Here is a 12886-nt window from a genome sequence, read left to right as displayed (position 1 = left end):
AATTGCCAATTAAATCTTGATAAACAATGTGAAATTCTTCTCCAGAAGAGGCTGTATCGATCAATTTTAGCACCAACAATAATGTACAGAAGTCTCCATTATCTTCTGCTCTTTATGCTTCTACTACTTATTCCCCTTTGTCTTCCAAATTTATGGGAGCAAAACTGATATTTCATTGTTGTTTAATTTGTATGTCTCTGCTTATAAATGAAGTCTCATATCTTTTCATATATTTCCAGCTATTTGAATTTCTTTTCCTGTGAACTACCTGCTCATATTCTTTGCCTCTTTATCTTTTTCTTATTTATCAATAGAAACTTTTTATATTTTAACTTTTTTATATTTACCTGCTAGACTGAAAGAAAATATCTGCAACATACATGTATTATATTTTAACTTAGTTAATGTGTTTTGTTAGATAATTCCTGTACCGTCCAGTTATTCAAACTGTATCTAATTTAAAAATCTCTGCCCCAATATCTAGTGTCAATTCTTTCCTGTATGTTCTTCTTTTACATTGATGCTTTTTACATTTTTATTTCTCACTTATCTAGAATTATTTTTTTTGGCCTCCAAGAAGGTCTGGCTTGAAAAGTAAACTGATTTTTATTCTAAACACTGCCAAGGGGGAGGTGCCGAAGGGGGCTTCTCCTGCACCCCACTGTGACTCTCAGCAGAGAGGACTGGGCTTGGACTACCTACCCATAGGCCAAGCTTCTTGTCACCTGAAGGCCTGCATGTGCTGGGGGGACCAGAGCCCTCAGGGTGGGCAAGTTGCCCCTGCCCTGAGTCACCAGCACCTCAGTGCCCGCCTTTCCCCCCACCAGCAGTGACAGGGCACCTTCCACATGGCCTGTGGCTGCTAGTGCGACCACTGCCTGCTCTGTGAGGAAGCCCATGCGCTCCAGCCTGTAGGATGTGGGGCACGGGGAGGGACTGGTCAAGGCTACCTCCAGACCCCGAGCCAGGAGACCCCACCCCTGCCCGCCCACCTCATCCCAGAGAAGTGATGGAAGATTTCAGCAGCCAGAGCGGGTTCTCAGGACACGGGGCGGGCTCTTCAAGGAGCGAGGCCTGGATCCCCTCCTGCGGCATCTGCTCATCCAGGGCCGCCCACAGCGGGGTCTCTGGGCGGAAGCTGGGCCAGGCCCACCTCTGAGGAGCCCACCCAGGTCTGCTGCACAGACCCCAGGCCGGGGAGGGAGCTGGGATGAGTCTTCACTGCAGGACAAGAGGCTAAGGGTGACCATGTAAGGAGGTCCAGGGATGGCAGGATGGGTGATAAGCAGCTTGGCCAAGCCGCCTGGGGTACGAAGGAGTCTGACCAGCACCTGGCCGGGGCCCTGCCAAAGACGCCCTCCTGCATTGCCCGCAGCCACTGCTCAGAGAGCGCCAGCCACCGGGAGGCCCCGGCTGCACAGCCCAGGCCAGCAAGGAGGACTCAGAAGAGCTGTAGGAAGGGTGGCTCCCGCTGAGCAGTGGTATCTAGGCAGCAGCCATGGGGGCAGGACCCGCCCCCCCCCCCACCCCTTGGCTGTCTAGGGCAGTAACAGGGCCAGAGGGATAGGCATGTGGACACCCGGAGGCCTGCCAGCAGAGGCACGCAGGAACCGCCGCGTGCCCAGGTGGTTCTCCAGCCACCAACCCAGTGTGGGCGGGAGCAGCAGGCTCAGGAGCCGGCCGGGTAGGGCCGAGCAGCCCATGGCGTGGGTCAGCAGCACGTGTGCCTGCCAAGGGTCCGGCAGCAGTTCGGGGTCAAGGCAAGACTGCAGACTCTGCAGCGGCAGCAGCAGTAGCAGCAGGAAGGAGGAGTCTAAAGGCAGCGCTGGGCACAGTAGGCGGGGCGTGGGGGGGGTGGCCTCGGGCATGCATCGCCTGGCTGAAAGTGTCAGGGGTAGTCTTGGGGTTGTGTGTGCTCAGAGCATCCTACGCACCCCCCACCCTTCCCCGCCCCGCGAATGCCAGGTGGAGTCCCGGGCTGGGAGTCAGGACTCCAGATTCCCTGCAAAGCCCTAGAGCCCGCAGCCCATTCGCCTGGCACTGGGCTTGACCCCGCCCACCAGCAGGTGTCCCACCCCTTCCCCTGCCTCCCCCCCCCCCCCACCCCGGTTAGTGCACAGTTGCTCTAGGCCTGGGGCCCTTCTCCTACGATTAATTTTGTATACTGTTTTAGATATGGATCTAATTTTCCTTTTTCTCAGCTAGCCAATTGTCCCAAGTTCTTTCCTCGGTTATATGAAATGCTCTCTCTAGAATATATTTATCTTTGAATTCTTTTGAGTCCCACTGATCCCTTTTTATCTATTTCTATTCCAATTCGGTGTCTTGGTACATTACCACAGCTGTATAGTATATTTTGATGTCTAACAAGCCCTATCCCCATCGTTGTTTTCTTTTTCTTTAAAAAAAAAAATTACGTAACATTTTCTATTCTACAAGGATGTTAGAATTTATTTGTCAAGTCCCATAGAAATTTGATTGGAATGCAACTAAATTTTTAGGTTAATTTATGAAGAATTTATTGAGTGTTCCTAAATACAAACATGGCATATTTCTATTTTATCAAGACTTCTTTTCTGTCTCCCAGTAAACTTTATACTTTTCTTCATGTTCATATTAGAAAATTATGCTTTATAACTAACTGTCCCTGGTGTGTAGAAATAAGTGATAGTTAGATGGAATCCATCAAACTTGCTGAATTTTCTTGAGTTCTAATAGAAAAGTCAAAGATTACCTGAGAAACTACTTAGATTTTTGTATAAATCCCAAATAATATCAGCTGTGTCTCTTTCTGTCTAGTGACTATTACTTATTTTCCATGTCTTATTGCATTATTCTAGAATCTTCATTATAATGTTCAATAGTAGTGATCATAATAGCCATACTTATCTTATTCCTGATTTTAGTAAGAATGCTTCTAATATTTCAACATTAAGTAATATGTGCATTTGAGGTATAAGTTTTTGTATATCCCATGAATAAAAGCAAACGTGTGTGTTTGCGTTGGCGTTAGTCTGATGGAAAGTGTTGGAAAATAATTAATTTTACAGTTTCCTAACCTTCAGTCACATCAGTCTAACGAGTCCCCAAGAGCATTTTGTGAAGAGAGCCCGGGTTAACATATCCTACCACTCCTTTAATGCCTCAAGTTGTTTTCCCATTAACCCACAAGTAAATAAAAATTATTCCCCTTTGATTAAAATCACCAGAATGGACTTCATATGTGTCATTTCCTTCTAGGTGTTAATTTTGTAACCACTTCAATTCTATGCAGCTTTAAAGCACCCTGATGTCCTCATGGCATGAGGTCCAGGCTCCAATCCCCTAAGAATCCCTCTACCACCACTGTAATGACTTTCAAATTTTTCAAGAAATCTCCTGTGCTATGTCCACATAGGCCTGACGGTTATCTTCTTGACCCCGGAGAACCTCTCCTTTCCCCATTTCCCCATTCTAAGCAGCTAGCTTTGATGTGTATATGACCTGTATTTGCAGAAGTTGTCTATCAGGGTGATTCATTTTGCACCCATATAGTAATCACTTACTGTAGCCTGGCTCTATACTAGAATATTTAGTGAATAACAAAAGCATAGAAGACATTGCCTTCTTTCTCCAATTTTCCTACAATTGCTTGTATTCTAATTGCATAAGAAATGTAAGACCTGTTTCTGAAAGCTAGCAGATTCTTAGAGGAGGGGCATTCTTGAATTAGGTCCTAAAGGGCCTTATAGACATAGGTCAGTATATAAGGTCTAAAATGTGTTTATTTTTTAATTAATTTATCTTCATTAGCAGCAATCTGGATTGGGACACACATTGCCACATGTCTCCCCATATTGAAGCCCTCTCTATAAATCACTTTCACATATTCAGACGCATATCCTTATCTCCTCATTCACATTCTGACAGGTGCCCAGGCGGCCTAGGACATCTCCATTCATTATTATAAAAACATTTGTCTTACCTAGAGTATCGCAGTCCCCATCTAAGTGGCTTCCCCATCTTCAATTTCTTATCTCTCCAATCTTTCATATACACAGCTACCATCTCAAGCTTACAGAGAAACTTCAAGGATGTCAATCCACTTCTCAGGATTAATGACTTTCCGTTTTCACACTGCATTTAAAATCCTGGGTGACCTTTTCCACCTTTTTACAAAGAGCTGGTTTTCTATAATCCAACCATACATAAGTGTTCAATTAAGTCTTTACCTCTGTTCACACTGTTGTATCTACTGGAATATCTTCCTCTCTTTTTATTATCCCATGGCTTAGCTCCAACAACAAAAAATTTTCTGCATTATTTCCATCTCTCATTACTTCTGCCTTTCACTGGGTTTTACAGAGATTTAAAGTATGTGTGCCAATTAAGTTGCAGTGCTGTGTTTTATGTGTGTGTAGCCATATTTCTTATCCTTCTCACCTAGATTGTGAACTCTGAGGAAGGCACTGTTACCTGTATCATTGCTATATTTTCTTAGGAGTGCTTACAATGCCTATCACACAGGAGGGCCTTTGTAAATACCTTCTGGATTGAATTGATCATTTAGATAATAAACTGAGATGATTAGAGGTCTTAAGTTTACCATGGATTGGGTTAATTTCCATTTATAATATTTTGTCTGCATGGTCCAGAAGACTATGTATAAGCTGGTTTTAGACACTGAGTAAATCACAGTAGGAATTGTCAGCTTTTCTTACAGATATGCCTAGACCTGTCCTTGATTTTTTCTCTTTCCTAGAAAAAACTACAACCTTGTCCTTCCCTCTCCTTATCTTTAGAGAATGCCCCAGCTTCTTTCATTCGTGTTTTAATTTTAATTAAAACAAAACAAAACCCACCTATTCACTTGGAGAATCAGTTACATTTCTTTTCTTTTCAAATTTTAAGAATCTTCCATATGAGTTCCCAGAACAAGATAAACAATGTAAGCCTTCAAGGACCCAGAGAAAGCGGTTTGCACCCATTTAAATGTCATTCTGAGTGTTATTTAGAGATGCTTCACAGAGGGTGGGCACTGCCAGACCATCACAAGGCTTTTACGCTCTTCAACCTAACTGTGCTTCAATCCCAGAGAATCCCACAGCCACAAATTTGTGCTGTGTAATACCAATGAAAAGGAAACGGTTAAAAGGAATTTCTGAGTTCATTTCTTTTCTTCAAGTATTTATGAACAAAAAGTTGGAAAGAAATTCACAGCATAAGTGCATCTAGAAGAAGGCTAAGAGCAGCAGAAAACCAGATGACACATTCTGGAACGGGAGCAATCAAGGTTCTATTCAATCCATTCCCCCTACCCCTCGTGCATCAGAATAGTTTCCCCTTTGAGGCTTCTTGCACAGTTGCACAGGTGTATTGAATTCACATTGCTCCACCAAAAAAAAAAAAAAAAAAAAAAAAAGGCAAAAAACATGTTCCTATGTCAACAGCTCTAGAAATTTCAGCAAATTCTTTAAGAGGCAAAGATTAAAAATAATCCACTGAGGATTGTTTCCTACTATCAAGACAATGGCAATGCTTTTCATCTGTGAAGAGTCTCTTGATCTAACGATAAAGAAAAAAAATGTGTCTACGTCGGTACCATGTACTGGGAAGGTATGTGCCTAGGACAGGGGTCAGAAAACTTTTTGTAAAAGGCTGGCAGTAAATATTACAGGCTTGGCAAGGTACCCAATCTCTGTTGCAACTACTCAACTCGGCCTTGTAGCTGGAAAGCAGCCATAGACACTACATAAACAAATCGGCATGCCTGCATTCCAATAAAACTTTATTAACAAAAAAACCTGCAGCCATAGTTTGCCCAGGGTTAGACTCTATGTTCCTTGACTGGAGTGATCATCTCTTTCTTAGTAACCATTGCTAAGGTTGGAGCAGGGTCCAGATTGTGTCTGACACATAGTAGGTGCCAAAGAAATACTTGTAAGTACAAAAAATAATTATTTAACATTTTTAAAACGTATTTTTTGTCTTCAGCTCACCATCTAGATTTTTGTGGAAGACTAAACGAGGAAAATGTAGAGTAAGAACAAAAAGATCATGGATTGTGGGTTCCGTGTTAGTTCTTAATTCAACATCAACTTTTTCTACCAACTTTAATGAGAGTTTATATCTCGACATCTCAGTGACTCAGTTTTCCTAATTATTGAGATAGGATTTAGACTCAGTCCAGGTCATTTTTGTGAAGCTCAGCTCATGTCAGAAATCTGAAAGGAGCCCCAAGAAGTTCACAAGGTAAAAGAGATTGCAGTTGGCCAGATGACCAAGCACCCCGCCCCACCCCACCCCCCCCCCGCCCCGCGCTTCTATTCACTTTTATCGATCTCTTTATCTGTCACTTCTGTCACTGTGCACATCTCCCATGGCATGGAAGATGAATCAGACCCCATTGCTACCATCAGCAAAGCTCTAGCTGGGCTCCTAAAAGGGGCTACCTAAAGGGGATATAGCAAGAATGGAGGCACATTCTGAAAGTTAAGTGTTATTTGATGGGGAATTTTCTCTCTAGCCAGCACAGGTCATCTCTGGGGGCACTGTAGCTGGATCTTGATTTGGACAATGTGAGACTAGTATATCAGTTAGAGTCCCAAAATAAAGTAGATGGCACACTCAGGATAATTCAAGGATAGTTAATTTACAAAGAGATTATTTACAAAGATGTGGATGGGGCATAGGAAAAACACAAAGCACGGTGCAACACTCTAAGGTTAATAAGGAAAGAGGGTCACCACCCCTAAGCCCAAAGAGATGAGGGAGGAAGAGTTGTGTGAATCCTGAAGGAAAAAGTCATCTAGAACTGGTCACCATGTGAGGAGCAGTGACCTTGCGTTGGGTAACAGAGCTAGATGGAGGCCCTACAGAAAGATGAGAAGGGAAGTAATTCCTTACCGTCACTTCCCTTCCTCTCTTTGATTCCCTTTGGAGGTCCTGATTGGCTGCACTAAACCATCGGACAAAGTGCAAGGGTGCCTGTTGGTGTGGTCCACACAAGTCAGTCTCCAGAGACAGTGAACAGGGTGAAGACAGTGGAGAGCAGATCTGGAGAGACAAACAGAAGATGTCCAGCACGAATGGAGCCCAAAGGCACAGAAAGCTTATTACACTGAGGCCATCCTCTGTGAGGGTTGTTAGGTACATCAGGGTGGCATCAGATTGATTATTCACACACTCCCATTTTTCTTCTGAATGAGATTTTCACTGTCTACAAGGAAATGAATTGAGCAATTTTTTGTTCCCTGCAGTGTAAGGAGAATCTTTTGCCAACCACCGTCATTTAGCAGATGGTAGGTGACACTGTGAGGCCTGCTTGGCACCTTCCAAGGCAATAGCCAGGGAGAGAGCACTGGAGTCCAGAGTCCCAGGTCCCAGCTCTGGCTTTGCTCCTAAGTAACTAAGTGACTGCGGAAAAGTCACTTCTCTTGGGGCTCAGCCTCACTTTCCTAATCTAAAATAAGTGGTTATTGGATCTGATAATCTGTGATCACAGTCCTTAATCTAGAGTCCTCTTGAAAATATTTAAAACCATTGAAAATTTTGCATGGTGCATAAGAGCATTTCCTATCAGAATAATAATGGTTCCCTCTTATCAAACACTTACTACCATCTAGGCACTTAGGTACTATGCTTAGCTCGTTCTCTGTCTCTTCTTTCTCTTCCCTCCTCCCTCTAGAAAATCTCATTGAATCCCCACAACAACCTTGAAGCTCATGAGTCTTTTTCTATTTTATCTTTGAGTAACTTGCCCAAGACACATGGTTAGGAAGCAGAAGAGCCAGAATTGTCACCACTCTCTTTAACCCCTAAGATCATGGTCCACCTATCCCCATGTTTCCTTGACCCCAGAGTCAGACATGCGTGGTGAAGGATGCCAAATGTGCATTAACTGCTCCTGTAGAAGAGGCCTCAGGCAACATGGGGGCCACTTCCTGGAAAAGGTGTGAGACTTGGAGTGTTGAGGTCCTCCCTGATGGCCACAGTGTGGGAGAGGTTAAGGAAGGACAGTTGAGGCTGAGGGAGTCAAGTCCTGCTGTGCTGAGTCCTAGGGGTAAAAGAGATGCCTCATAGAGCTAACCCAAAGGCCAAGGGTCTTGGAGCTGAACAGGAGTACTTCCTCTTTCATTGAAGATGGTTTTTCCTGTTAACCATCTATAAATCTTGTTGGCCCATCTGATGAAGGAAGTATTGCCCCATTCTATAGTAGCCTCAGAAGGCTCTGGAGAATAAGCTCCTCCATTCTAAAGGGAGAACCCATCATACTTTCCAGAGAGCAGAGGCAACAGAAGGTTGAGGTTCTTGGGGCCCTGTGATCTGGCACATTCAAGCCACTTAAGCCACCAGAGCTTCATGCTGGGATTGCTGCTGGCTACCCTGTCACCATCTGGAGAGCCTTTCAACCAGGCCTTGACTACCCTTTGAAAGCCAACCTGTTCTGTTGCTTATTCCAAACGGAGCAAGTGCCTAAAGAGCATCTGTGAAGCCAAAATACCCCATCTGTGAAGCTCCTAAGGTACTCTGAGTCCAAGAAGGACTTTTCGGGTCCATCCTCTGAGCTCCAAAGTGGGAGAAATCCCTCTAAGCCAACTTGCAGCTTTTTTACGCCTGGTCAGTGCACGTCACCTACCGTGGAACACCAGGGACACAATTCCCCTGAGGAAATCCCATTTCTGGGAGGAAATGATTTGCTGGCCTCTCTGCAAGGGCAATGGGGACTTCAGAACTCTTCAACACTGCACCTCAAGGTGGGGGACTCTAGTGGGTGCAGGCGGCCAGCCAGCCAGGTTTATTTCCTCTGTGCTGGCACAGCCATAGCAACAGCAAACCTTGGCAGCCCTGCCATTTGACCTGGATCACGAATGCGAAATGCTCTGCACGGCCTGGCGAATCCTCTAGATTCCACTTTGTTCTGCCAGAGGCCTTCTCTGCACACTCCATCAATCCCTGTAATCCCTTCCTTATTGCCTGGCTGCGCGGATGGCTTAACTTGCCTCCGAGCTGCCTGAAGCCTGCAGTCTGCTGCCGCTGCTGGTGCCAGAAACCCCAGTCCGGTATCCAGGGCAGGAGGGACTCTGAAGCTTTCCATCTGGGCATCAGGATGGAAAGGGATATTGGCCCCACTGTTCTTGACCAGAGAAACATGAAGAATTTTTTGAATAGCCCAACAGTGAGGAATCAGTGGATGCAGAATGTAATCCTGCTCCCGATTTGGCCTTGGAGCCTATGCCGACGTGTCAGCAAAAAAGACATGTTTTCCTTTTGCTGGTTTGCTGAATCCCACAACTTCCTACCAATGATAGTGACTTTGAGATACCAGGGAACCTCCTTTCAACTTCGGCGCCTGGCTACTTGAATTATTTTCGTGGATGGCATTTCACAGATAAAGAAACTGAGATACAGGGAGATGAGCCAGATGCCTCACAGTGGCCAAGCTAGAAAGCCAAGGACAAGACAAGACTGGACACAGCCCTTACTATATGATGAGTGACGTGGGACTAGCACTCTATGCACCTTCCCTTCAATCCCCAACTCGCACTTGAGGCGAACGTCATCTCCCCTCATTCTTGCCGTCACTGATGAGAACGTATGGTTCTGGCCTTAAGTTTGCAGTCCGACGTTCTCTCCGACACACCGATTTGCGTTTCTTCCACCTATTTTAAAGACCTGCGTCTTTCATATTCCCTTCCTCTGAAAGCTTCCTTCTTATTCAGGAAATGAAATCTATGGATGATTTATCTTGCACTTCACTTCTTCCTGTAAAGGCCAAATTCAACCAAAAAACTCATGAAATTCAATGTTAACCAATTTCCTTCCAATGTTTCCCTTAAACCAGCTTTGACCATGCACTCTGTGGGAGGCAATAATAAGCACCCAGGAGAAGAGACCCCATCCTCTAGAAATGTATCAAGTAGATGACAATGATCCAGAAATTTCCCTTTTGCAATAACTCTTGCAATTGGGAACCTGGAGCCAGTTTCAAGAATGGTCAATGAAGCATGCTAATAATTATTTTAAGTGAAATAACCCAAATATATGTCAATAGTAGAATGTACATCTAACGTGTGGGAAAGTAATACTACCCAGCAATGACATCTGAGTGAACTATAACTCTAGGTATCAATGAATATAAACCCCAAAATATACCATAGAGTGGAAGAAGTAAGGCAGAAAAAAATGCAGGTGATACACATATTTACATGGCATTGAAATGTAAAAAAAAAAAAAAAACAAATAGAATAATATTTAGTGTTCATTACATAGGTGGAAAAACTAGAGGGGCACAAGCTACTAGCCAAGATGATTCCTTCCTTTGGCATCAGGGGAAATGGAGAAGGATGTGACTGAGAAGGGACACATAAGATGCTTCTAGGAGAAAATGTTCTGTGTCTTCCCTTGAGAGGTAGGTACCAAATGGTCTGTCTCATTCTTTAAATTGTATACCTGTTTTTGTAGACATTTTTATGCCTGTGTCTGTCTCATTCCCTAGAATGTGAGCTCCATGAAGGCAAGGTTTTACTTGTTTATCACCAGACCATCAACATCTAGAAGGGTGCATAAAAAGCCAATATTCAATGCCTATTTTTGAGCAAGTGAGTGAATTCATTACTTAATGAATATTTTCATAATATAACTTTTAGTAAGTTAATGTTTGATATAATAAAACCCATAGACAAGAGCGCTTTTGCAACAAGGTCCACAAATGCTGAGGCCTGAAGAAATGGAGTGAAATGAAGGGAGGGGTGTTCACTGTGACCAGTGTCATCTGGGGAGGATGCAGCCAGACACTGAAGATGAGAAGAGAAGACAGGGGAGGGGAACTCCGAGCCAAATGACCAACACAAGAATTACTATTAACTGAATTTTTTACACTGTGCCAAGGTCTTATTGGACTTTCACTACAAGTCATTGAGATAAATACCATTATTACGTCCATTTCACAGATGAACTCATGGCTTTCATTGAGCTAGTAAGTGGACTTGTGGTCCAGTATGTCTGACTCTAGTAGATACACAAGCAGAAGAGGGAATATACAGGGAGTCTTCAGTAGGGGCATGGAGACTGGCTTCTGCTGGACAGGGCTTACCAAGTTCAGCTCTGACTCGGCTCCCAATGAGCTCACTCTCCAACCAGGCCCCATTGCTCTGTGCTGGGAGCCAACTATTTGTGGGGAGCACAGTTCCTCTGCAGTGGAAGTGAGTGAGCAGCAGATGAGCAGTAGTGAGTCACCTGCTTCTCATTCCGTGGTAGCAGTGTAAGCACCATTATCTTGACAGAGATCCTCCTCCTGCAAAAGGTGGGTACAGGCAGAGGAATTGGGGTTTTGCAGCTCAGATTTCCATTCGATGCATGAACACCACCTGAGGTCAATGGGATTGCAAACCAAGGCCCAACTTAGACATAACCATCGAAACTTCTGCTTGTCAACGAGAAATCCTCATTTTCCAGGGGAAATTAATATTAATAGTCAACATTACTATCATCAAAAAATGGCAGCACTTATCCAATACCAAGCCCTATGCTAAGTGCTTCATAAGAAGAACTGAATTTTCCTAAGAGTAATGTGAGGTATTTAATACCTCCATCTTACTGATCCGAGATTTTAAATGACTTGACCAAAGTAATACAAACTGTCATCCATGTCTGCAAGACTCAAATCCCTGTTGATGGGCTACAGAACTTAGGTTCTTAACCACCTCACTCTATTGCCTCTTGGGCAGAGCAATGCAGTAAAACGTTCAGGAAATACCTGGGAAGGTGTCAAGAAAGGGCATGATGGTCTTACCCATCATGCTGAGGACTCGGGAAACAGATCTCGTTGGGCATCCTTGGGGCACTTCACCAAGATCTATCTCTCTCTTTCTCCCCTCCACCTGCCCCCAGACCTCAAGAAAATGTGAGCTTCTCTGAAAGTTCATCAGATTAGCAGGAGGAGCCTTAAAGGCTGTACTTCTCCATGCAAGATTAACAAGGATATGTGTTAAATTCCCTCCTCCCCTCCCCCCCCCCCCCCCAGAGCTCCCTGTGTTTCCCTTTTGTGTCAAGTTAAAATTCAGGCACATTTTCATCTTCATTTCACCTTGAGCTTCTATTGGCAGTGGCTCCTACCGCCTCAGATTTCAGTTTCCCTGTTCTTTCCTTCACACCACCCTAATTCCTGTAAGACTTGAACAGGGACTTAATGCTCTGAAACAGATCTGTAAGGCACCCAGGAGAGTTTGCAGCTTTAAAAAGTTAGAATAAAATTTAGAATCAAATGAAGAAGCAAATCAACACTTTCTGCTTTTATCTTATTTGTAACTTTGGGTTTTCTTAAATCATGACTCCTTGTAAAGCAAGACGGAATTTGAGTTATGAGAAAAATATGATTGGAAAAAGAAATCCTGTAATTAGAGAAATAGGATATTCAAGGTTTATAATGCAAAAATCCTAGCCCCTCTTCTGACTATATCTTTTAAACCTGAAATGCTAAATTCCATTAAATTGCTTCTAATTTATATATTGGAAACAGAACCCAGACAGACTCAATTATCCAAATTAAGATTCATCTAGTCTCCACCCTGGGCTCAGACCAAATTGGGTCTCCTAGCTCTGCCTCCCTCATGCGCATAGCAATCACACCATTTCTCTGGTGGGTTTCGCAGATGTGGTCGGACAGCACTAGGCATTGCCGGCTGCCCCAACTCAGGAAATTAACTCTGCATGGTTTGTCCTGTGCCCTGTCATTGCTGGAACATGGAACACAGGTGAAAAGAAAACAGACCGGCTTGGCCTCATCCTGCCTCTCTCCAGTGCCACAGAGGCCTTTCAGGACGTTTTTGGTATCACATGGCAAGAAAATTGCCAAGAAGAGACCTTCAGAAGTCGCTGGGAGACTTAATACTGTGGTCGGGGGGAA

The 12886-nt window shown here is 44.1% G+C and overlaps 1 long non-coding RNA gene and 1 pseudogene across 1 annotated transcript; both read right to left on the bottom strand.

Moving 5' to 3' along the window:
• Positions 1-606: 606 nt before the first annotated feature.
• LOC123577310 lies at positions 607-1868 on the bottom strand (annotated as a pseudogene).
• A 4805-nt stretch (positions 1869-6673) lies between these two features.
• LOC123577530 lies at positions 6674-11273 on the bottom strand. The gene is made up of 3 exons (XR_006701900.1): positions 11075-11273; positions 9465-9744; positions 6674-7035 (listed from the first exon to the last, which is right to left on the bottom strand). It is a non-coding gene; the product is annotated as an uncharacterized LOC123577530 (long non-coding RNA).
• Between the last annotated feature and the right edge of the window lie 1613 nt (positions 11274-12886).

This window comes from Leopardus geoffroyi, chromosome D2, assembly GCF_018350155.1.
Source record: "Leopardus geoffroyi isolate Oge1 chromosome D2, O.geoffroyi_Oge1_pat1.0, whole genome shotgun sequence".
NCBI lineage: Eukaryota > Metazoa > Chordata > Mammalia > Carnivora > Felidae > Leopardus > Leopardus geoffroyi.
This window is presented reverse-complemented; position numbering and strand designations above follow the sequence as displayed.